Below are 24,789 nucleotides of genomic sequence, written 5' to 3' on the forward strand. Positions count from 1 at the left end.
TTCCCTTCGATGTTCAATCTTGTTTCTCTATTTTTTTGAAGAATTAAATTTCTCATATCTTTGTCTTTAAAAGTAATCAGACAATCTCCAGGCATTTTCCTTGTTTTAGTTGTTCTTACTCTCATTCTGAATGCATTCTGTACTGATCTTTCAACTTCTTCCTTTTGCACTTCCAGCCATTGTGCTATCCCTGTTATCAGTTTCTCTCTGGTGTTTTCACCTTGAGTTTCAGGGACTGCTCTCAGCCTAAGATTAACCTCCCGTTGCCTCAATTCATTCATGGCAATTGCGTCCCATATCTCCTCCTGTGACTTGTTAACTTCCGATAGTCCTATTTTTATTTTCTCTTCTTCCCGTTTCACCTCCTTCATTTCTGCTCTTGTCTTCTTCATTTCCTTCCTCCAAAGATTGTGTTCTCTTAGAGACTTCTTTAATTTGGCCTTTCAATTCTTTTACAGTTTCATCAATTTTTTGGTCCATTTTCCCAATTCACGTGTCTACCTGTTCTATTCTTGTATCCACATGCTCTAATTTATCCTCCATATTCTTCTCACTCTGTCTAATTTCCGCAAACATTTTCAATATTTCAGCCTTAAAATCTGATTCTGGTTTTGACCCTCTTCTATCTCCTGGTGTTCCTCCCTCCCCACCCTTCTTAGGAAGATGAGACATTCTCACAATATATCCTTCAAAACTTAAAAGTAATCAGAAACCCACCACCACTTCAATCTTATATGGGCTCAACCCCAATACAGATATGACATTTAAAATCAAATTCTATAATTCATATAAGTCCCACTTTGAATTGTCTTTTTAACACTTTCTCAAATTTGTGAAGTTTACAGCCCACTCAGTAGATTTGAGGGAGAATAGTTCACTGGATCCACAAGTCCTTGAAACGTATTCTTCTTGCCACCAATTAGGCTAATCCTTTTGAAAATCGTAATATTCCATTTATAAACCAATATTTGTCTCAATTATAATCCAACTATATCACAAAAAAAGAAAAATAAAAAATAGAGAAAAAATAATAAAAAATATTTTATATTATAAAAATTTCCCTTTCTTCTGCCACCAATTAGGCTAATCCTTATGAATTCTTATGGTCCAGTTGTAGTCCCGATTCAGTCAAATCCAAATAAAGGGGACAAAGAAGAGCATGCGAAACAAGAGAAAAACAAGTTGTAATTATCCTTCTGACCACAAGGGACCCAAAGCCTCCGAAAGTTAGGAGAACAAAAATGAAAAAGATATGTTTCCCAATAATAGATTGTTAATCCAATTTGCCGCTGTCTGTTAAATATTAGTTGTTAAATCCAAATAGTCTATATTTGTCACACACACAAAAAAGCAGAGAAGAGAGTTTCTATTAAGAAAGCAGAAGGCAAACAAAGGGGCAGACGTCAGAGAACAATGGAGTTGAAAACTCTTCTTCTATTGCGCAGTTTTTTTTATAAAAGTAAAGTCGCAGTCAGTTTCTCAGCTTTCCCCTTCACAATTCCAAAGAGGACCTTTAATGTAACAGATTCAAGCATTCTGTCTCCCCTTTTAGCTTAGATTCTTCTTTAAATATTTTGTAACTTCAAAAGAGTTAGTTTATAACAAGTCTAAAAGGGGAAAAGAAACAATAGCCGCGAGTGGCAACTCACTTTCACTTTTGACAGCTTTGCTTTCCAAATGCGTACAAACTGATTGCAGATAGTAGCCGGTCTCGTACAGTGGTGCCCCGCAAGACGAACGCCTCGGAAGACGAAAAACCCGCTAGACGAAAGGGTTTTCCGTTTTGGAGGCGCTTCGCAAAACGAATTTCCCTATGGGCTTGCTTCGCAAGAAGAAAGCCCATAGGGAAATCTCCGGGGACCTCTTTTAAATGCTAGCGGTGGGGAGCAAAGCCTTCCCCCCCCTCCGGCCTTCAAAAGAGGTCCAGGAAGGCCGGCAGGGGCCGAAAGGCTTTGCTCCCCACCGCCAGCATTTTAAAAGCAGTCCGGGATAGCAGGGAAACACTTCCCACTATCCCGGATGGCTTTTGAAGGCAGGCGGGGGGGGAGCAAAGACTTTCGGCCCCCGCCCGCATTCAGAAGAGGTCCTGGACCTCTTCTGAAGGCTGGCGGGGGGCAAAAGTCTTTGCTCCCCCCTGCCTGCCCTCCGGGAGCATTTCTCCGCTCTCCCGGGAAGGCAGGCGGGGGGGAAGCAAAGACTTTCGCCCCCCTCCGGCCTTCAGAAGAGGTCGGGGGACAGACTGTCCCCGGACCTGGTCTGAAGGCGGTTTCCATAGGAACGCATTAATTGATTTTTAATGCATTCCTATGGGAAACCGTGCTTTGCAAGACGAAAAACTCGCAAGACGAAAAGACTTGCGGAACGAATTAATTTCGTCTTGCGAGGCACCACTGTAGTTGCTTATTTTTCATCCGGTGCCTTTCCTTATAATTTAGGTTGATCTTTTTCAGATAGTTTAGGTCCAAATTCCTTGTTATCGAGAGTTAAGCGCTTCCCCTGCAAGCTCGGGGCTTCGTTTTCCGGAGTTAGCTATGGCTTCCCTTCAGCCCGCTTCCCCTCCCCGCCACTCTCTTCGCTCCTTTTGGGAGTTACCTGGCGGCCGGGTGGTCTGCGTTTCGGCTCTCCGCGGGAAACTGAGTTTCTGGACACCCACCAGACACTACTTCTGGGGGTCACTGTGCCCTGTGACACCCCTAAATCCTCCGAAAAACCCGGGATTCTCCGCTAGGGAAAAATCCCCGCTTGCGATGGAGTCGCTCTCAACCGGAAATCTCCGAACTTGCCATTCCTATTCCTTCTGCAGAATGCTGGGATCTCACTCTGGGGTCGGGTTGAAATGTTCCACATCTGCTGGGAAAGGAATTCTGAGCTCAACAATTTTGGTTGTTCCTCAACAACTTTGGGGGTGTCAGAAATTTTACTTTTTGAAATATGGCAAGCCTATCAAAAAGTTCTTCCTGATGCTTAGTTGGAATCTTCTTGTAACTTGAAGCCATTGGTTTGGGTCCTCCCCTCCAGAGCTGGAGAAAACTAGCTTGCTCCATCCTCCATTTAGCAGCCCTTTAACTATTTGAAGCTATCCTATTTCTTCTCAGTTTTCCAGGCTAAACATACCCAACATATTGAATTTCTTGTGCTTCCATAGTCATATAATATATATGACTATATATAATATATATAGTCATATAATATATATAATATATATGACTTTATAATCATATAAATGACACATGTACAGGAAGATCTCTCATGGCATCACGTAAGCAGACAATCAAATGCATATTTATTCCATTAATGTTGGCATGCCATGGCCATCTCATTTATCTTTTATGCAACCTGAAAATAGAAATCCCTCTGTCCCAAAGTAATGATCCAAATTTGGCATCTAAAGCATCTGAGGAGCATGAAATTAAGCAACTTCTAAAGCTAGAATAGGGGGATGTATCATTGTGAGGGTGTACATATGGCCAGCCTACTTCATAGCTAAATTTGTTGCACTACATTAACTCATCCATTGAGTGAAATAATCTGAAATGTTTGTGGTAACAATAGAATGTTATATAATGCAGTGTAGGAAGAAGTATCTCTCCCCAAATCTCCATATTAGAACATTAAAAATGAGATTCTTAAACCTGGTAGGAAAGGGTTCAGATGCCCTGATAGTAGCTGGGAAGACAATCAAATTGAGATTTTGCACCCAGCCAATAAATCTTTCAGGAGTCTGATTTTCCTCTGGTAGTAATGCTGTGGGCTGAGTCCATGCAGCCTGCAAGGCAAGAGCTTTACAATGTTCTGAAGTTTTCCTCTTGCTTATCAGATGCTTCTGCCCAAATTGCTCCTGCACCCAGAGGCAATTGAAGCTTTATTGGCTGCTACAAAGTGGTTGGAAGTGGCTGAAATAATCACTTTTACTTAGCGATGGAACAGAAGTCCTCTGCCATTGGCCTATGCAGCTTGTGAGCAGCCAAACCAGTCTTGTGCAGGTTTCCCTCACAATAGCCATGCATGATGTGCATTCTTCATAAAATCATAGAATCATAGAGTTGGAAGAGACCACAAGGGCCATCGAGTCCAACCCCCTGCCAAGCAGGAAACACCATCAGAGCACTCCTGACATATGGTTGCCTCTGCTTAAAGACCTCCAAAGAAGGAGACTCCACCACACTCCTTGGCAGCAAATTCCACTGTCGAACAGCTCTTACTGTCAGGAAGTTCTTCCGAATGTTTAGGTGGAATCTTCTTTCTTGTAGTTTGGATCTATTGCTCCGTGTCCGCTTCTCTGGAGCAGCAGAAAACAACCTTTCTCCCTCCTCTATGTTACAGATAGGTAGCCGGGTTGGTCTGCCATAGTCAAAACAAAACAAAATTCCTTCCAGTAGCACCTTAAAGACCAACTAAGTTGAAGAACGTATCTGAAGATTCTTCGTATCTGAAGAAGTGTGCATGCACACGAAAGCTCATACCAAGAACTAACTTAGTTCGTCTTTAAGGTGCTACTGGAAGGAAAAAAATTTTTGTTTCCCTCCTCTATGTGACATCCTTTTATATATTTGAACATGGCTATCATATCACCCCTTAATCTCCTCTTCTCCAGGCTAAACATGCCCAGCTCCCTTAGAGGTTCCTCATAAGGCATCGTTTCCAGGCCTTTGACCATTTTGGTTGCCCTCCTCTGGACACGTTCCAGTTTGTCAGTGTCCTTCTTGAACTGTGGTGCCCAGAACTGGACACAGTACTCCAGGTGAGGTTTGACCAGAGCAAAATACGGTGGCACTTGATGGTGTTGTGAAGCAAAGTCCCACATGGAGATACACTTGCTCACATGAGGTAATCCAAAGCTTGTCATTTTCTACTGTCAAGGCTTTATAACTAAATGATCTAAAGTCTTCCTTAGTTTTACTAGATAGTGCTGATTCCAATGAAATAGTCCAGAACATGGCTCTTGTATGAAGCGAGGTCCTTCTTTGACTATTTCTGATGTGGGTCATGGCCACTCCAGAAATGCCCTTTGTGCTGGAGGGCCTGCATCAGCTAATAGAGATGAAGAGAGACAATCTGAGTATTGTACGGGTCACCTCTTTTATGGTGATCCTCACTTGAACTTATAGATCTTCAAGTTCCAGATGAATAGAGTTTTTATTGAAAGCTGCACAGTCATGCAGAAATGTTCTGCAAATCCATCTTTTCAAATCCATTTCTGCTCTGCCAGTTGCATGAAATAGGCATGCCAGACAATTAGATGCTACCTGCTTCTCTCCTGCCTTCCCCCATCTCTCTCAGCACTCCATGGCAATACTATTATCTTCAGCTCAGCATATTGAGATTTTGGCATGCAAATATTCTCCATGCAATTTACACTGAAGCACAAGTGGCTTAAAAGTCTCCCTGGGTCTGACTGAAAATGAGCAAGAGTTCATCATTCTGTGGCAATGAGGATGAGGTTCTTCTCTGATACTCCCTCTCAGAGCTATCCAGCGGAGCCTTTCAAAGTTGGTCTGGTCCTATCCTACAGAAATCTGGCCCAACTGGGAATGTTAATAATCCATGAATACATTTACAAAGCACCCTGAGGAGAAAAATTGTTTGGTCTTTGGAGGTGCCCAGTGGCTGGTATAATTCTATGCTGCTGGAGGCATTGCACAAATATGCCCCCTTTTCCTGATCCCTTGGCTCTCTTAGTTCATCAGATAAAGCAGTAAGTGTGCAGTTACACAAGAACCACCAAAAACAGGATACTAAAACTTGCTTATGATGATTTCTATGCATATTAAGCAAATTTAGAAATAACTGCTCAGTCACTCAAGGCTTTAAACAGTCCTTAACATTCTACATGTAAGGGTCATAACATTCAACACTGCATTGAAACTCAAACTGCTGAAAATATGTAGAAGATGTAAAAACAACTTAGCATCTGCTGCTGTTCAGATGTCCAAACTAAAAAACAAACAAACAAATGTCCTGCATCCTGCTCTTCAACTGAGGGATTTAATATTTGGTGAAACAAAATATTTCCAATTACTCAAATGCCAAGGCTGAGCTTTTCAATTAAGCCAAGTAAGTTAAGCCAGCTGCCTCTGGGAAAAGCCTCATACAAACAACAATGCTGAAGTGTTAGATCACAGGTAATCAAAATTTAGCTCTGATTTGCATTAAAAGAAGGACATCAGATAGCTGGAGAAAGCTAACATTTAGCTTCTGTTATGGCAAAGTCACCTCTCACCTATCCACACATCCTGCTTGCTGCTGAAAGTTTCAGTTGGGTTTTAATCTGTACAAACACAGCAGCAGCCCCCTCCTAAGCATCCAGTGACTTGCCCAATCTCTGCCTTTCTCCCATTCAGATCAGCAGCTGTGCTGGGGCTGGTGGAGGAGCAGCTGACTTGGGTGAAAGTGATGGGGAGACCCCAAGGGCGCTGTTGCCTCTCCCCCCCTCCCCCCCCCGGTTATCTGCCATCTGAGCATTTTCCGTGTTTTGATTCTAGACAAATAGCAAAAGAGGATGCCAGAACTGACAGAGCTTGAAATATATGTGTGTGACACTGATTTGATATTTCTGTTTGCATGGACATTATCGATGCCCAGATCATGACACTTCTTCTTGCATAGCACTGCAAAAATCAGGCTCAACCTCTGTCCCGTCACCTTAAATTCTGGCCCATGTCCTTGCATGGGCAATGGCACACTCTAATCTTCCTCTTTCACATCTCCGTTCTTTCACCCAAACCAGAAGCCATGAGGTCACCTGGATGGACGTATGTGCTTCTCATCTGTTTGTGATATTTTTCACTGAACATACTCAGGTGCAGGTCTATGTCAAAAGGAACAGGCATAGCTAAATCTTCGAATAAGGTGGCAGTTCAGCCTGTACCCTCTATATGCTAATATGACATGAATTAGAGGTAAAGTGGAAATTGAATTATACAGATTTGAAAATGCAACCTTTGTTAGCCTCAGCTGTGAGCACAAACAAATTGCACCGATTTACAGCAGATATAAATCTCACTTTTAATTTACATAAGCAAACACTTTAGAAGATTATCTGGACCAGATGTGTGAACCATCACTTTCCCCAAGATTAAATGAAATGCTAAAATAATTTCCATCAGACACTGTAAAAGTGGAAATTAAAGGAGAAGCCAGGGGTTGTGGGTGGAATAGTGCTGTTTTCTCAGTGCTGTTTTCTGGGGGTACGAAAGGGTATGCAGCACCAGCACCTCCCCCCCCCCCCAAAAAAGTGTGTGAAAAGTGTGGCACTTACTGTAGCAACTACATGGTGAGTGCCAATACCTTTTTTCTTTTTCTTTTTTAAAAAGCACTTAGTATATGTATACATTTTTAAAGTATTTTTAATTCATCCTTTGCCTTGGATGAGTGTACATTAATTGCTTGATTAATGTACATTAATCAAGGGCATTAATTACTGTAGATATATAGAGTAGCTTAACAGTTTAACCGAAGCACATCTTGATTAATGTCTGTTTCATCATATAAACTTGATTGACAACATGCCTGTGCAATTGCCTCAACAGAAGGGGATAAAAAGTAGATCTGGCAACTTCATATGTACTAAACAGGAAGTTAGAACTACTACCAACCCCTCCATCCCACCGCTTCAAAGGTCTGTCTGCATTTTCTTTATTTGCTAAATTCAATAACTTGGGCATACACTTTGGAGAGAAATGACATGGAAGCAGGCCTTTGGGGGGCAGAAAGTGCCCACCTGATAGCATAGTTAGTCAAAATACAAATAATAATTTAGCATAGAAAGGTTTGGATGGAGTCTCTGATTTTGCACTGAGAATCCATGACTCCTGCTATGACTCCTGCTATTCCTGGCGTGTCCTAGTTTTTGGGTGTAAAAATGGTATAGGAGGATGTATGGCAATGTGATGGAAAAAGCTGTGGAAACAGCAACTTTGCTGAACCAAACTTTTACTTTTTGAAATACGGCAACCCTATGAAATGACAGAGCAGTTCCAGACACAGTTTCTAAGAAGAAAGCCTCATGGAGTCCTGTGGAACCAGGAAGCTCAGCATCTTAGCTTTATACATGTTAAGGAAGTTTCCCTATATACAGGTGAAACTCAAAAAAATTAGAATATTGTGGAAAAGTTCATTTATTTCAGTAATTCAACTTAAAAGGTGAAACTAATATATGAGATAGACTCATGACATGCAAAGCGAGATATGTCAAGCCTTTATTTCTTATAATTGTGATGTTTATGGCGTACAGCTGATGAAAACCCCAAATTAACAATCTCAAAAAATTAGAATATTAAATGAAATCAGTAAAACGAGGATTGCAAATTGAGCAATATTGGACCTCTGAGTAGAAGCATGCACATGTACTCAGTAGTTGGTTTGGGCCCCCTTTGCATCAATTACTGCCTCAATGTGGGTGTGGCATGGATGCTATCAGCCTGTGGCACTGCTGAGGTGTTATGGAAGACCAGGAAACTTCACTAGCAGCCTTCAGCTCTTCTGCATTGCTTGGTCTCATGTCTCTCATCTTTCTCTTGGCAATGTACCATACATTCTCTATGGGGTTCAGGTCAGGTGGGTTTGCTGGCCAATCAAGCACAGTAATCCCATGGACATTGAACCAGGTTTTGGTACTTTTGGCAGTGTGGGCAGGTGCCAAAGTCCTACTGGAAAATGAAATCAACATCCCCATAAATCTCGTCTTTGGAAGGAAGCATGAAGTGCTCCAAAATCTCCTGGTAGACAGCTACGTTGACCCTGGAATTAATGAAGCACAGTGGACCAACACCAGCTGATGACATGGCTCCCCAAATCAACACAGACTGTGGAAACTTCACATTGGACTTCAAGCATCTGGCATTGTGTGCCTCCCCATTCTTCCTCCAGACTCTGGGTCCTTGGTTTCCAAATGAGATGCAAAAGCTGTACGCCATAAACATCACAATTATAAGAAATAAAGGCTTGATATATCTCACTTTGCATGTCATGAGTCTATCTGATATATTAGTTTTACCTGTATAACTGGCTTAATCTTAATCTTTTTTGCATTGTACAGGTGGTTTAGATTCTGGCTTTTGCAAGTTGGGGGAGGTTGGCGATGTTGTGAAGTTAGGAGGCCCTTCTCAGCGCCCCAGAGATGCATCACATCCAAACAATGAGAACTGGCTCAAGTCTGCGTGGTGATGCCAGAGAGACTGAGGGAAAGGAGGCTGCAATTTGAAAAGGTGACCCAGGTTCAGGATGGGGGAGATTCCAGCACCGATGAAGACCCATGAAGCTTCATAGAAGGAGCAGAATCAAGGAAGATGAAAAGGGCACATATGCAGGCAATGCGGACTCTCCCTACTGTAGCACAGAGTGTATTTATTACAAGGGTTATGGAGCATAGGAAGCACAATTGCAGAGAGCATATTTGAACACATGAAACTGCTTTATACAGAGTTAGACCCTGGCCAGTGTCAGATGTTGGGTTTTCAAATTTCAGTGGCACCATGTTCCTCTGCCTCTTACTTTCATGTCCAAGTCATTGTTGTGGGGGGTCCCTGCAGCGCCCTCTCGGCTCGGTGCCCAGTGCAGCCAAATTGGTCATGCTCACCTAAATGTGCCCCTGCCATTGTCCGCAGACTCTGATGAGCAGCTGTTCCCCAAGGCATCAGGCACAGTGAAGCCAGGCTGTGTCTCTGCAAAGGATGTGCTGCTTTCTTTGCAATTGATCAACAGCACTCTTCCTCCATAAGAATAAGGCATATAGGGATCAAAAGGAGCCCAGGAAAAAGATGGTCCTATGTAATTTTATTTCTCTTCCATAAACAATAGCACTAACAGGAATCACTAGCTTTGAAGTTCCTGCTTACTCCCACTGTGTGACTGTGCATGAGCAGGAACTGAAGAGTCGGAGGCTGATGGTCCTCCAGTTGTGTTTGCCGTCTTCCCACAGACACCTGGGTGGTCACTGTGAGATTGGGATGCTCAGCTAGACAGGCCTTTGGTCTGATCCAGCCAGGCTCTTTTTATGTTATTCTCACTATAATTAAGGTTTGAACACACCGTGAACAATATCCCTGAAGAGAACCCTTCTGACATGGATGTCAATGTCATCTGTCCTTGGTGAGTTTAATGCAAGTAATCTGTGTGTACATATATGCCTGAAGATGGAGATGTTTACTGCTTCTTGGTCAGGGAATGGCACTCTGCACATGCTCAAAGGTCATCTAATAATTATTGCTTCACCCCTCAGGCTAAAAACGGGCATTGCAAAACAAATCTGGTGATATATCAAGGTAACACTGAGCATAACATAACCATTAATGCTGCTCTGCATTATTAATTATTTGCTTCAAGCACTTCTGCCAATGCGAACTTTATGCATTCTCATGGGATTGTCAATAAAGAATATATACAATAAAAAGAAAATGAATGGCATGTTATATAATTTTAGCAATCAGAAGCAAACAGATTTAATATTTTTATTAGATCTGTATATTGGATGCATTGCTATATTAATAACTACAATAAAGCCAAAGAGGCTGGCATAATTCATTTGATAAGCCATGTGCTTTTGTTTCCTGTCTGTTCACTTATATTTTTGAAAAGATTGGTTTTCTGTGCAAATGGGGGTAAAACTGCTTTGCATTTTTATCTATCTTTGTTGGCTGTCATGGAAGGCAAAGACAGTGGGAAGAAAAGTGTATGTGTTCTGAAGACTGTGGGAGGCTTGTAGTCAAAGCCAGAATTTATAGTAGCATTAATAGGGATTACGAATATAAGTCTCAGCACTTTGAGACAGTGAGAGCTGCATGTTCAACTGAGAGAGGGAGAGAATATCTCCCTCACTGTTTGCTTTCGCAATGCAACCAATTCTCCAAAAGCATTTAGTGGTTTAACAAACAGATTAAGCAAAGGTCGAAGGCTCTTCGCTCACATAATATTTATTTCTTTATTATATCCATTGGTCTCTTAAGAAAGGAAACTCATAGATGGAATGTGTGGAGGTAGAGAGGAATTTGCCCCCTGACAGCCACACATTCTGTCTGAGTATGAAAAAGGCCTATGCATACACCTGTAAACTCCTAATCCCCCAGAAGTGATTTTGAGGACACAAGCAAACTTCCATTGCATGCACAAAAGCAGCCCTTGATACAGGGTGGGAGCAAGGAGCAAAGCACACTTTGTGTTTGCTGGACTCCAGACACTGACCTAAGATATTTCTTGGTGAGGGCAAAGCCTAAGGACTGACAGGTGCTTTGGCAGAGCAAGAGAGAAGAAGGCAAGGCAATAATTTGAAAATTATAGTTTCAGGTGCGTAGCAGATGATGAATACTGCTTTATTGCCATAGATCATTCTCATATAGCGTGTTCTCCTTCATGGAGAGCACGTGTTGTGGTGGGGTCTGCTGTTACCAGGCAGGGTCTCCAAAGATGGCCTGGGGCAGTGATTGGTTCACTGGGTTGCTGGGGTAAAAGTTATGTTGCAATTTTGGTGGGAGGGGTAAAATGTTTAAATACTCTGCACGCAGCCTGGAGCTTTCTCTTTGCTGCGTGCAACGGATCACCTGGAGCACTTGGACCGTCTGGAGGACAGTAGAGCGATCTTCTCATTGTCTCATTGTTGGTTACATTTCTTTATTTCCCCCTTCTTTTTAATCTTCCCTAGTCCCTTAATTAATTTAATTCCCCTTTTTCCTGTTTGATTTCCCACCCCACCCCTTACCCTGCCCTTTGGGAAGATTCTCCCTGTATCTGTGAGCACTGCCTGTGCATAATCCTCCTGGGCTTGCCTTTCCCAATAGGGAGAGAGCCCCCATTAGGGGTTTCTTTTGCAAAAAGGTTTTCCCCATTTTCGCCTGTTTAATTGTGGGGCTAGTCAGGGCAGGTTACCAGGAATCACCTTCATTTATAGTATCCCCATAGGTTGGCTTTATTTTGGGTGCCTGCAGTGCTGTTGGCCAAATTTTAATCTAGCCTTGGGCGGGAGCACTAATTTGAGTTCCTTTAATATTGCAATGAGACAAAAAGGCAGAGAGCAGAAGCAGGGAGGCCTGCACGGCCTTCACGGCCTGCAGATATCATTCAGACCTAAGCCTGCTACAGTTATCAGTACAGTAAATTGTTAAGTTTCTGTGACATGTGACTCATTCTCTCTCTCAGAATGTATCTGTTTGTTTGCAGGCTCACTTGTTGCTAATGTATATCTTAGGCAGACAGAGTGGAGCCAGAGGCTCTCTGTGCCTCCAATGAGCACTCTTTGTATGCTCTTTAACTATGCTGTTTCTGAACAAGTTTATTTTCTTCAAGTTTGTTTTTCCCTGATAGTGGCGACTGCCGTTTTAGAGTCGAGCCATTGTGGCTTAGTGGCTAGAGTACAGGACTAGGACCTGGGAGACAGGGTTCATATCCCCCACTTAGCCATTGTTATAACAAAGCAAAACAGGCTGCTCCTTTTGGACTAATTTGTTGCTGGGTAGTTTGGCCCATTTGTGATATTGCTCCCCAAAAGAACTTTGGGTTTCTTGAGGAGGTGCTTCCCTCTAAAGGGCAAGCAGGGGTACTTGGACAGGCGGTGGGCTGCCTCAAGTTTGTTATCTCATTAGAAACATTTATGTCTGGCCTAGCAGGTGATCCTAGGGCTTGGCCCGCTTGGCCCTAGAATTTGATGGCCTCTGGCAGCGTTTCTGGCCTGAATAGCGTCCCCATGTGGTGCACAAAGCATTGGTTTCACCTGTTCCTCACATTGTTAGGTTTTTTCTTTTTGCAGATTATGACAGGGCCTTTGCAGATGCCTCCAGAGCTTGCCTCTCCTGCAGAGGATGACTTGTTGATGTCCCAGGTGCCTTCTTCTAGAAGGAAGCGTCTTCAGAGGCAGGAAAAAGCAGAGCGGGGATGATGCTTACACCTCCTTGCAGGGAAATCATCACTGGGCTCTGATGATGATTCAGACATCACCTTGGACCTCTCCAGGGGTCGGGGTGAGGCTGTTCCAGGTCTTTAGGGATCATCCTGGATAGCTCAGCTGGTCAGCGTATGGTCCGGTAATGCCTAGGTTGCAGGATTGGTCCCTGTATGGGACAGCTGCATGCTCCCTCATCACTCTACCCGGACACTGAGGTCCAGCGCCGAGGGCCTCCCTGGTGGTTCCCTCACTGTGAGAAGCCAATTTACAGGGAACCAGGTGGAGGGCCTTCTCGGAAGTGGCACATGCCTTGTGGTACACCCTCCCACCAGATGTCTACTACCAGACTTTTAGAAGACATCTAAGGCAGCCCTGTTTAGGGAAGCTTTTACTGTTTGATGCATTACTGTATTTTAATATTTTGTTGGAAGCTGCCCAGAGTGGCTGGGGAAGCCCAGCCAGATGGGCGGGGTACAAATAGATTATTATTATTAGTAGTAGTAGTAGTAGTAGTAGTAGTAGTAGTATATTGTGGGAGAGTGGACTAGATGATCCTCGGAGTCCCTTCCAACCCCACTATTCTGTAAGTGGTAATTCACTATGATGGGAATGTTAGACGCAGGGCTGCCATCATCCCCTTAGCTCGCTAGGATCGCAGGGACAAAACATGTGGACCACTTGTGCAGCTCCACATTTCAAATGGAAATTCCCTGAGCAATAGAACCTGAAGCTGGTATGCAGGAAGCTGGCCTGGTGGCAGCTTTGTTGGGACTTCTTTAGGGTTTCTGGCCAGTGGTGGTCCTGTAAATTTACACATCATGGTGGCAACACAAGGCAGGGCATCTTGCCCAAGCGAGGGCTGGCAAGCAATAACTCAATACCTCTCACCCATATTTCCATAAAAATATCTCCCTTGAAAGTCTGGCTAAAAGGTTATCTAGATGGGTCAATAGCTTTGTGCTTGTGGGAAGGGTTTTCCCAAGGTTTGGGATTCCTCTGGCTTTTCAGCCAGTGGCTCAGAATACAGCAACTCAAAAGCCAGTTAGAGAGCTACCTGTGGTAGCCAGAAAGAAGGTTAGGAAGCAGCTTGCATTGGGACGTATGGTAGGATCCCCTTGATTCTCCTTCTAGTCCCGATTTTCATTATCCCCTTTGGGGATCGTCCCTAAGAAAGCCCCATATAATTCCACCTGATCCATATTTCATAGAATCATAGAATCATAGAGTTGGAAGACACCACAAGGGCCATCGAGTCCAACCCCCTGCCAAGCATATGGTTGTCAAGCCTCTGCTTAAAGACCTCCAAAGAAGGAGACTCCACCACACTCCTTGGCAGCAAATTCCACTGTCGAACAGCTCTTACTGTCAGGAAGTTCTTCCTAATGTTTAGGTGGAATCTTCTTTCTAGTAGTTTGGATCCATTGCTCCGTGTCCGATTCTCTGGAGCAGCAGAAAACAACATTTCTCCCTCCTCTATGTGACATCCTTTTATATATTTGAACATGGCTATCATATCACCCCTTAACCTCCTCTTCTCCAGGCTAAACATGCCCAGCTCCCTTAGCCGTTCCTCATAAGGCATCGTTTCCAGGCCTTTGACCATTTTGGTTGCCCTCCTCTGGACACGTTCCAGTTTGTCAGTGTCCTTCTTGAACTGTGGTGCCCAGAACTGGACACAGTACTCCAGGTGAGGTCTGACCAGGGCAGAATACAGTGGCACTATTACTTCCCTTGATCTAGATGCTATATTCCTATTGATGCAGCCCAGAATTGCATTGGCTTTTTTAGCTGCCGCGTCACACTGTTGGCTCATGTCAAGTTTGTGATCAACCAAGACTCCTAGATCCTTTTCACATGTACTGCTCTCAAGCCAGGTGTCACCCATCTTGTATTTGTGCCTCTCATTTTTTTTGCCCAAGTGCAATACTTTACATTTCTCCCTGTTAAAATTCATCTTGTTTGTTTTGGCCCAGTTCTCTAATCTGTCAAGGTCGTTTTGAAGTGTGATCCTGTCCTCTGGGGTGTTAGCTACCCCTCCCAGTTTGGTGTCATCTGCAAATTTGATCAGGATGCCATTGAGTCCATCATCCAAGTTGTTGATAAAGATGTTGAATAAGACTGGGCCCAAGACAGAACCCTGTGGCACCCCACTAGTCACTCTTTTCCAGGATGAAGAGGAACCATTGATGAGCACCCTTTGGTTTCGGTCAGTCAGCCAGTTTCAAATCCACTGAGTGGTAGCATAGTCAAGACCGCATTTTACCAGCTTCTTTACAAGAATATCATGGGGCACCTTGTCAAATGCCTTGCTGAAATCAAGGTAGGCTACATCCACTGCATTCCCTTCATCTACCAGGCTTGTAATTCTGTCAAAAAACGAGATCAGGTTAGTCTGACATGACTTATTTTTCAGAAATCCATGCTGACTATTGGTGATCACAGCATTCCTTTCTAGGTGCTCACAGACTGTTTGCTTAATGATCTGCTCCAGAATCTTCCCTGGTATTGATGTCAGACTGACTGGGCGGTAATTATTTGGGTCCTCTCTTTCCCCCTTTTTGAAAATAGGGACAACATTTGCCCTCCTCCAGTCTGCCGGGACTTCGCCTGTTCTCCAGGAATTCTCAAAGATGACTGCCAGTGGTTCTGAGATCACATCTGCCAGTTCTTTTAATACTCTTGGATGCAGTTCATCTGGCCCTGGAGACTTGAATACATCTAGACTAGCCAAGTATTCTTGTACTATCTCCTTAGTTATTCTGGGCTGTGTTTCCTCTGCTGAATCATTTGCTCCAAATTCTTCAGGTCGGGCATTGTTTTCTTTATCGGAGAAGACTGAGGCAAAGAAGGCATTGAGGAGTTCAGCCCTTTCTGTGTCCCCTGTTTGCATTTCACTATCTTCTCCTCTGAGTGACCCCACTGTTTCTTTGTTCTTCCTTTTGCTACGAACATACCCATAAAAGCCTTTTTTGTAGCTTTTAACCTCTCTAGCAAGCCTGAGTTCATTCTGTGCTTTAGCTTTTCTGACTTTGTGTCTACACGTGCTGGCTATTTGTTTGAATTCCTCTTTGGTGGTTTCCCCCCTTTTCCATTTTTTGTATACATCCTTTTTTAATCTTAACTCAGTTAAAAGTTCTTTAGATAGCCACCCTGGCTTCTTTAGGCACCTTCCATGTTTCCGTCTCATTGGTATTGCCTGAAGTTGTGCTTTTACTATCTCCCTCTTAACAAACTCCCAGCCATCATGAACTCCCTTTCCTTTTAGTATTACTGTCCATGGGATCTCACCCAGCATCCCAAAGGCACCTCAGTGAATGATGCTATCCCTCCGGAATTGTTCCGTGAAATATGCATCTTTGGATCAGGCAGTTGAGCTTACCAACAAATTGGAGGAGGTGCCTTGTTGGCATTATGCGATATTGAATCGGCTGTTAGGCTGCTGCTGGTTCGCTTTCTAGATTTTAAGTAGTTAGGCTTTAATTGGTTGGTCCTTATATTGATAAGGCGATGCTAGTGGGTTGCTCAATAGGCTGTGCAGCACTTGAGTCCTTTAGCACCTTTCTGGATTGAACATTGCGAGTCATGACTCGTTTAACTGGGGGTATCGTTATGTGGATTATTTTACTGGCTGGTTCATGTGACACCAGCCTCTGCTTAGCTTACTAGATGCCCCTTTATTCCCTGAGGAGCTGGGTGTTCTGTTGGCAGTGGAGCACAGTGGGTCCTACTGCCCCTTTTAACATATTTGGGGGCTAGCTGGATACCGTTGCTCAAACATCTGCTCAAACATTTGCCTTGAAGGATGTTATTCTTGTAATACTTCCTCTGAAGCAAGTGCTGCGTTGTCAGATCCTATCATTCCTAGGTCAGTTAAATTTTGCATGCAGGGTGGTTGCTCCAGGCTGCCCCTTCCATTCCTGCTTGGCCAGGTGGTCTCGTGGCCCGGGGTCCCTCCATCATCATGTACAGTGGCCTTGAGCCTGGCAGGGCAAGGCAATCACATGTAACCTAACTTTTCTCAAGTTTTTCCCATTGTAGTGTCAGCGCACATCTGGACTGAGGAGTTTAGGGACCGTCGGGTCTGTCTTGGTCTGATAACCAGGCAGTGTGAGAGTCCTGGCAAAACGGTCCTCAAGCTCTGGCAGAGTCTTCGCACTGCTTAAGGTTTAATATTGCGTTTCTGCTCGCTTTATTTTGGGATCATCTAATGTTTTTGCTGTCGCTCTATCCCGTTTTTTCAGTTGGAGAGCTTCAGATCCTGGGCTCTGGACGCCCAGCTATAGCCGGATTTTCTGGAGCTCCTGTGGCACTTGGCAACAATTAATAATTATGAGGAGTAGTAGCTTACGTTTCCCCATCCGCTTTCAGGTTTTATGAGAAGGCCTGGACTGATTTCTTAAAATTTAGCTGGCAGTCCTCGGCCATTCAGTGGAAACTGCCCCCATCCTCTGAGCAGGACCTGCAGTAATTCGCCCACCTGCTGCAGATCGGATGCAGTGTTAAAACTATCAGAATTCAGTCCGCTGCAATGTCTGCTAGAGTATGTGAGGAGAATCAGAACTGACAGGGTTAAACAGTTCTGAGTGACGTCTCACATTCTGAGGCGTGGCTATATTCACAGAGGGGAGTGTTTCTCTGTGTGTCTTCTTCCTTTCGCTTTTGCGGAGAAGCGGCGAAAATGCCAGCCAATGTACGATGTTATTCTACTGATTAAAGGCTATTGGAGATAAGAGAAAAGCCTGCTTTGCAGTCTGAGTTATTCCCACACAAGCAACAGTGTTTCACCACTGTGTAAACTCTGCTAAGAGGGCCAAAGAGGCTGGAGGAGGTTTTTACCGGCACGGGCAGCAGTGGCGCAGCTAAGAAGAGTGCCGGACGCCATCTTGGCCCCCATAGGTTATGGAAGTCAGCCAAGCTTTGAAGCTGTTGCTGTGATGTGTCTGTGTGTGGGAGAAGCCAGCTGAGGAGACGCTGGAGCCAGTTGGAGCTGTGCCTAACGTTTGAGGCAGTGAGGAGCTCGCTGGGAGGAGCTGGTCTGCAGAACTGGGTGCCGGAGCATCTGCTGTTACATGAGTATGCTGAGCCCCGGGGGAGAAGATGGCAGACGGCCAGGATTCATTCTCCGTCCCTTTTCAAAAATTAGATGGAAAGAATTGGGAGGAGTGGAGCAGGAAGCTGAAGCCATGGCTGGTAGCCAAGGGTCTGTGGGAGGCGGTCCAAGGGCCTCCACAGCAAGCGGCGGCTGGTGCTTCGGCAGCAGATATTGCAGCTGCCCATGCTTCGCAGAGAAGAAATCACAAAGCCCTGGGAGCTATCGTGCTCAGTTTGGAGGGTTCGCAGCTACCTGTGGTAGAGGGGCTGGAGACTGCTCATGAGGCCTACCAGGCACTAGAGAGAGTGCCTCACAGGACCACAGCTGGGGCAAAGATCCACACTACCAGACGCTTGTTTGAGATGAGGCTGCGTCCTGGGGATAGCATCAGACAGCATGTGACTGAGATGCTTTCTGTTTTCAACCAGCTGAGTCTGTTGCAAGTCAACTTTCTGAGGAACTGAAAGTTTATATTTTGCTCAGCTCTTTGGACAAAAGTTATGACAATTTGTGTCTAACTTTGGAATTGATGGATCCTACAGCTCTTACGCTCCAGTATGTGACTGGACGCTTGAGTGACGAACAGGAACGCCGTCTAAGAGAGGGCCGAGCTGGCACAGGGAGCCCATCTGGTTGCAGGGGGGGGGCAGGCCAGCGGAAGGCACAGTTCAGGCTTTTTCCACTCGTCGCTGTTTTATCTGCAATTCTCCTGACCATCTGCGTCGTTTCTGCCCCTGGAGAGCCAGAGAGGCTGGGCAGGATGTCTCCAAGGTCGCTTCCCATGGCAGCCAGCCAGGTTTCCATGGCAGCCAGTCCAGGAAAGGAGGCCAGCGTGGGAAAGCGCAGGGAGGATGTGACACAGGATGTGTGGAGGACAATCCTTATCACCTAGCTGCTGCTATGGCAACGATAAAGGACCACTCCAGTGAGGAGAGAGTGCTGCGCTGGGTCATAGACTCTGGAGCGAGTCATCACCTGATGCCAGCGCCACCTTGTGGAGAGATGTGGAACTGCAGGGCTGTTTCAGCTGGGAAAACAGTTATTTTTGCTGATGGGTCACAAAGACATTTGACCACTGTTGGAAATGTGTTTGTTTCTTTCTTGCAGGCGGAGCTGGAGGTCTACGTTGTGCCTGAGATGAAACATTGTCTGTTATCTGTATCTTGTCTCTTACAGGAGGGGTACAAGGCTTGCTTTGAAAATGATGTCTGTTCTATTTCCAGGGGTGGGAGGCAACTCGTCAGTGTTGAATGTCAGAACAATCTCTTTATTTTGGAGACACCTCTGGAGGGTGAGAGGGACGCCGAGGGAGCACAGGTCAAGTGTGCAAACGTTCCCACTCATGATTCATGTGCTCATTTGTGGCACAAGAGAATGTCACATGGCTCTTGGGAAGATATCCAAAAGTTGCCCCAGTACACTGTAGGGTGCAGGATAAAAGCATGTTACCAATCCCTAGATTGTAGGGCATGCAGAAGGGCAAAGGTAAAAGGGTGCAGTTATCCCAGGTTGGAGAGGGTAACCACAAAGCCTTTTGAGCTTGTGCACTCAGACCTTTTTGGGCCCATGCCAGAGAGTCTGGGCGGGGCCAGATTTGCGCTGACGCTGACAGATGATTTTACCCAAACCGGCTGGGTCTTCTCGCTGAGACGGAAAAGCGAGGCAGCGCAACTGATCAAAGATTGGGTTGTGGCAGTGGAACTACAGTTTTCCACCAAGGTGCAGGGGTTTCAGAGTGACCGAGGCGCAGAGGTCACTGGGTTTGCTCTGCAGAGTTTCTTCCGCCAGAACGGAATACGTCACTGGTTGACGGGTGCTAATTCTCCTCAGGAGATTGGTGTGGCGGAGCGCAGGAGCAAAATACTAGCTCAAGCAGCTAACACTTTACTGTTTGACTCTGGTTTGCCTCAAAGTTTTTTTGGGGAGGCAATAAAGACGGCCAATTTCACGATGAACAGGTCCTACAATTCAGTGGTAGGTGACACCCCGTATTTCTTACTCCACGGACAGAAGCCGAAGCTGCATTTCTTCCGTGTGTTTGGTACACAAGCCTGGGTGCCTGTGCCAAAGGCTCAACGAAAGGAGGGTGACCCGAGGTCCCGGAAAATGATCTTTTGTGGGTATGAGCCTGGGGCAAAGGGGTGGAAGTTTGCATATCCAGATGGTGATCAGTCCAGGCTTCTAGTTAGCAGAAATGCTGAGTTCTGTGAGCAGAATGGTTGGTCAAGGATCCATGCGAATCCTGACGTTCTCTCAGAATGTCTGTCTGATTCTGAGGAGGAGGGAGAGGCAGAAGCTGAACCTGTTGATGAGGACCAGGTCTCTGACCAGTGTCAAGAACAGGATTGGGCATCTCCACAGGTTGTTAAAAGAGAGCCCAAGAGTGAGCCTTCGTCTCCCGTTAGCAAAGTTCAGAAGGCCCGAAGACGCAGTAAGTCAGAGGGGGAGTCTTCAGGTACCAGTGAATCACTTGCTGGCCCCAGTGGGCCAGAAGGAGCACCTGAGACAGTGCTCAGACGGTCTGCATGCACCACGAAGGGGGTTCCACCTGAGAGGTTTCAGGTCACCAGTGCGTGCGTTGGTTTCGCACAGTGCGAACCTGGGAGTTTTAAGGAGGTTCAACAGTTGCCTGAGACAGAAGCCAGGAAGGGGCAAGAGGCAATGGGAAAGGAGTTGACCTCAAAGAGATCTGTAGATGTGTCCTCACAGTTTCCCTCAGGATGCGAGACGAGAGGGGGTGTGAGGAGAATCAGAACTGACAGGGTTAAACAGTTCTGAGTGACGTCTCACATTCTGAGGCGTGGCTATGTTCACAGAGGGGAGTGTTCCTCTGTGTGTCTTCTTCCTTTTGCTTTTGCGGAGAAGCGGCGAGAATGCCAGCCAATTCGCCGGGCTGAATGTACGATGTTATTCTACTGATTAAAGGCTATTGGAGATCAGAGAAAAGCCTGCTTTGCAGTCTGAGTTATTCCCACACAAGCAACAGTGTTTCACCGCTGTGTAAACTCTGCTAAGAGGGCCAAAGAGGCTGGAGGAGGTTTTTACCGGCACGGGCAGCAGTGGTGCAGCTAAGAAGAGTGCCAGACGCCATCTTGGCCCCCATAGAGTAAAGCTTTAATTTTTCAGAGACCCTTCTAAAAGTGTGTCGTGCGAGGGTATCGGAAGGTTGGAATAGGCTCCAACCTTCACAGGACAGCAGGCAGGAAGCCAGTCAATCTTTGACCTATGCAGTATCCGCAACAAGTTAAGACTTGTCGGCTGGTTCAAGATCATGACGAGACTTATTTCAGTATTCCATTGTAATTTTGGTGTACTGAGGGTTGGGGAAATTGTGTTGGAGCCAGCACGGGGCTGAGAGTTTGGAGGCTTATTGCCTCAGGACTTTTCCTTATCTGCTTTGGAGCTTGTCATAAGTGTCTGGAGCTCTAAGTCAGACCTAGTGAGCAGGGTTGCCACCATCAGGCTTCCAGTCACAGGTGAGGTGGGCCCTTGCCCTGTTATTGGATACCGGAAATATTTGGCTTTTCGTTCCCCTGGGGGCTGGCTCGATCCTAGTGCACAGAAATGGGTTCCGGTTCGACAGGCATCTAATTGGTCACGTCGTGCGCCAGTTATTGCAGCCTGCGGCTTGCCTACCGCTGAACACGCCTCATTCCTTCCAAATAGGTGCTGCTGCAAAGGCTGCACACTGGGGCCTGTTAGTAGACAGGATTGTGAATACGGGTCATTGGAAGTCTGACGTTGACAAAGGTTATGTCAGGAAGCATCACCAATGATGCCTGTGCTGATGCCTGTCCGTTATTCCTTTTTTCATAGGAGCAGCTGTGCGCATTTGGATTGTCGGCCACAGCATCATGCACTGAGCTGGCAAGCACCCTGACGAGTCTGGACTGGGGGCGCCATCTCGGCTTTCCTGCCCATGTTTCTAGCTCCAGTCCGCATCTGGATTGTGGGGCACAGCATCGTTTACTGGGCTGGCATCAGAGGTAGGCAGTCTGGAAGGGGACTGGGTCTTGGCCTCCCGCAGCATGTGCAGGTGTTGTGGATGTCCAGGCGCAGAATGCAGTGGAGCGAATTCATCCAGCTAATTAAGCAGAGGGTGCTTTCGGATGGCCCCCCCCCATGGCAATTGTGGTTCAGCTGGGGGAGAACGATGTGGCAACTTATGATTGCTTAACTTTGCGCTCCACGATTCAGAGAGACTTGGGGGAATTGGTGACCTTAATACCCACAGTTAAAATATTTTGGTCACAATTGCTGCATAGGCGCAATTGGCACGGCATTTCTCGACCTGAGGCTGCTGAAAGGGCCAGGAAGCACATTAATTCCGCAGTGTGTAAGAAGGTGGTAGATTTGGGTGGATTGGTTATTTCCCGCCCGGATATTACCTTCAAGGCTCTGGCCCTTTACCGCAGTGATGGAGTACGTCTCTCTGTACTGGTGAATGATGTTTGGTTGGATGCGGTAACTGGTTGGTGGCGAGTGTAAAGGGCTCGATTGGTGGTTAGGCATTGGTTATAAATTGGTGGAGGAGGGGTTAGGATAGGCTGGGCCTGCCCTTCCATGGTTGCTGCAGAAAGGGAATTCCGTTAAAGGAACCGTGGGGCTTGCCATCTTTTCGTCCAATCCCTGGAATGGGACTAGGGCCGGCAAGCCTTCGGGGAGCATGCGGATGAGAATTGAGGGTCTGTGACTCAGCTCCATTTCTCCCCGACTTGCTTTCCCCCGCACTGTCTTTCAGTGGTGCCCGGAAGTCAGTTCTGTCCCCAGGCGGGGGGACAGATAGTCTTAACCAATGCCTAAACAACCACTCACGGTTTTGTATTTAAATAAAGTTGTGGCCAAAATTGTGCCAAAAACGTTAAACAAAAATTAAGTGTGCGTTGTGAGTTATTTGGGGGTGGCTTTGGGACAATTAATAAAAATGCCTGCTCTCCTTTGAAATGTTACCAACATGATTTTATAGGAGGCAGTTTCAAATGATAGGAATCAATCACTCCCTAATAAATACTAATATTGATAACTCTGGCACAGTTCCCTCAGCCAGTTGCACCTTTCAGCCCTTGACTAACAATCTATTATCATTCTTCACCTGTCAGTTGAAATGCTAAAGGCAGGTGCATCTACAGGCTGTTAGATTGGAATGGGATACAGATCGGGAGGGAGGCTGTGAGCTGCAGTTCATGAGCAATGACACACCAACACTGCTTTTGCTTCGTTTGGCATGCAGGAAAACAATCCTCTTGGGTAAAAGGAAAAGGCCAGTGTATTAAGGCTTAATTTTCCTAACTCATCTGGCAGGAAATCCATGATACAATTCAGAACAAAGGTTTCAATGGGGTTTGTGCATGAGACTCTCATGCTGGATTGCATAGTTTTAACATGCATTTTTAACAAAATGTATCAGAAAAGGCATTTGTGAATGGTTCTCTTATGATATCAGCTAATAGGTTTTATATCTAAACACGGACAAAATGTTTATGTGAAAACATTAAAGTATAATAGAAATAATGTTTCAATCCACTATTTCAGAAAGATGTGCATTTAACACAAATGAAATGTGTCAGTGGTTAGATATAGGACCCAGTGTTTAGATACAGAACCTGTGGTAGCAAGAGAATCATTTATTAAGCTCATTTCTTCACTGTCCATTGTTTGCTTGCAAAATGAGCTCACAAGTTTACATGCACCGTGAAGAGATAAAATGTCACCTCTACAGCATCTATCAGAGAGGCTACTACCAAATATTCAAATAAAAAGCAAGGCAGCAATGAACTAAAACACAGCACAAGATAGGAAGAAAATCTTGGTGTGAATCAATAATTGCATCCCAACATAGGTAGAAATTAGATATGTGTATATTATACCAGAGACGATTATTCTTGCTTGCAATGCACAGCCTCCTTTGGGATCAGACTGCAGAGGACATTTCGGGAGGAAGAAAAGAGCAATGGGGAAAGAAGGATGATTCATGTTCCGCATCTCAAATGGAGGACAGAGCGCAAGGAGTGAATAATGAAACAAAGCCGAGATATTCAGCATTCCAGGAAGGTTTCTGTTAGAGAGCTGTTGGAATTATTTAAAAAGGTTAGTCTATGAATAAACATGCTTCATCAAGGTCTCTTACACTTGCAACAAGAGATGCTAATGAATAATAAAGGAGTAATGGGGACTGGCAAAGAAATTAATGTTAATCTTATCCAAAGCAGATACAAATTAATATTGGAGCAACATTTTTGTAATCACTTCTTGAGGCAAAAATTCAATTAATGTGACTGAATCAATATTTCAGATCTTGGTCTCTTGAAAGCATCGCCCTTGCTTGCTCTCTCTTCCTATCTGAATATTGGGAAAGGGTCTGAGGCAACGGCTCCTCACCAGATCCGTACTCAGGAAGACTTCTTAATAGGGTTTGGGGCTTTTAGGAAATGTGGTCCAGTTCTCAAAAGCACAAGGCCTATACATCCCAAGCTTGCTGGAGGCCTGTATCAGTTGGGAAACAGTGGTTTAAGCAGGGGAATTACTTTGCAAAAAACAGACATATGTGAACTTGGTACAATTTTGTGTGTTCAGACCCAGACCCCCCCCCCTTAAATAAATTCACATATGACTCAAATTTTGGTTTTGGTTTTTGGCAGAATTTAGGCCACAACTTTATTGATTACAGAAAGTGACTGGTTGCATAGGCTCTGGGTTGACTAGCTCCCTGCCATGCAGGTAGCGCTGACCCAGGGTTCCAGCATAGGTCAGCCAAGGGTGAACACCTGGATAAGCAGAAAGCCGGAAATGGGCTATCTCCACCACCCAGATGTCCCCCTGGACTCAG

General features: G+C 45.2%; 1 long non-coding RNA gene across 1 annotated transcript in view; it reads left to right on the forward strand.

Moving 5' to 3' along the window:
• The first annotated feature begins 12,994 nt into the window (after positions 1–12,994).
• Positions 12,995–24,789, forward strand: part of LOC310844105 — a 371,626-nt gene continuing 359,831 nt past the window's right edge. Inside the window, exon 1 of the long non-coding RNA XR_014563937.1 lies at positions 12,995–13,342. This is a non-coding gene — a long non-coding RNA (uncharacterized lncRNA). The remainder of the gene's footprint in view (positions 13,343–24,789) is intronic.

Source organism: Podarcis gaigeae (assembly GCF_964106915.1).
Source record: "Podarcis gaigeae genome assembly, chromosome: 4".
In the NCBI taxonomy this organism is placed as follows: Eukaryota; Metazoa; Chordata; class Lepidosauria; order Squamata; family Lacertidae; genus Podarcis; species Podarcis gaigeae.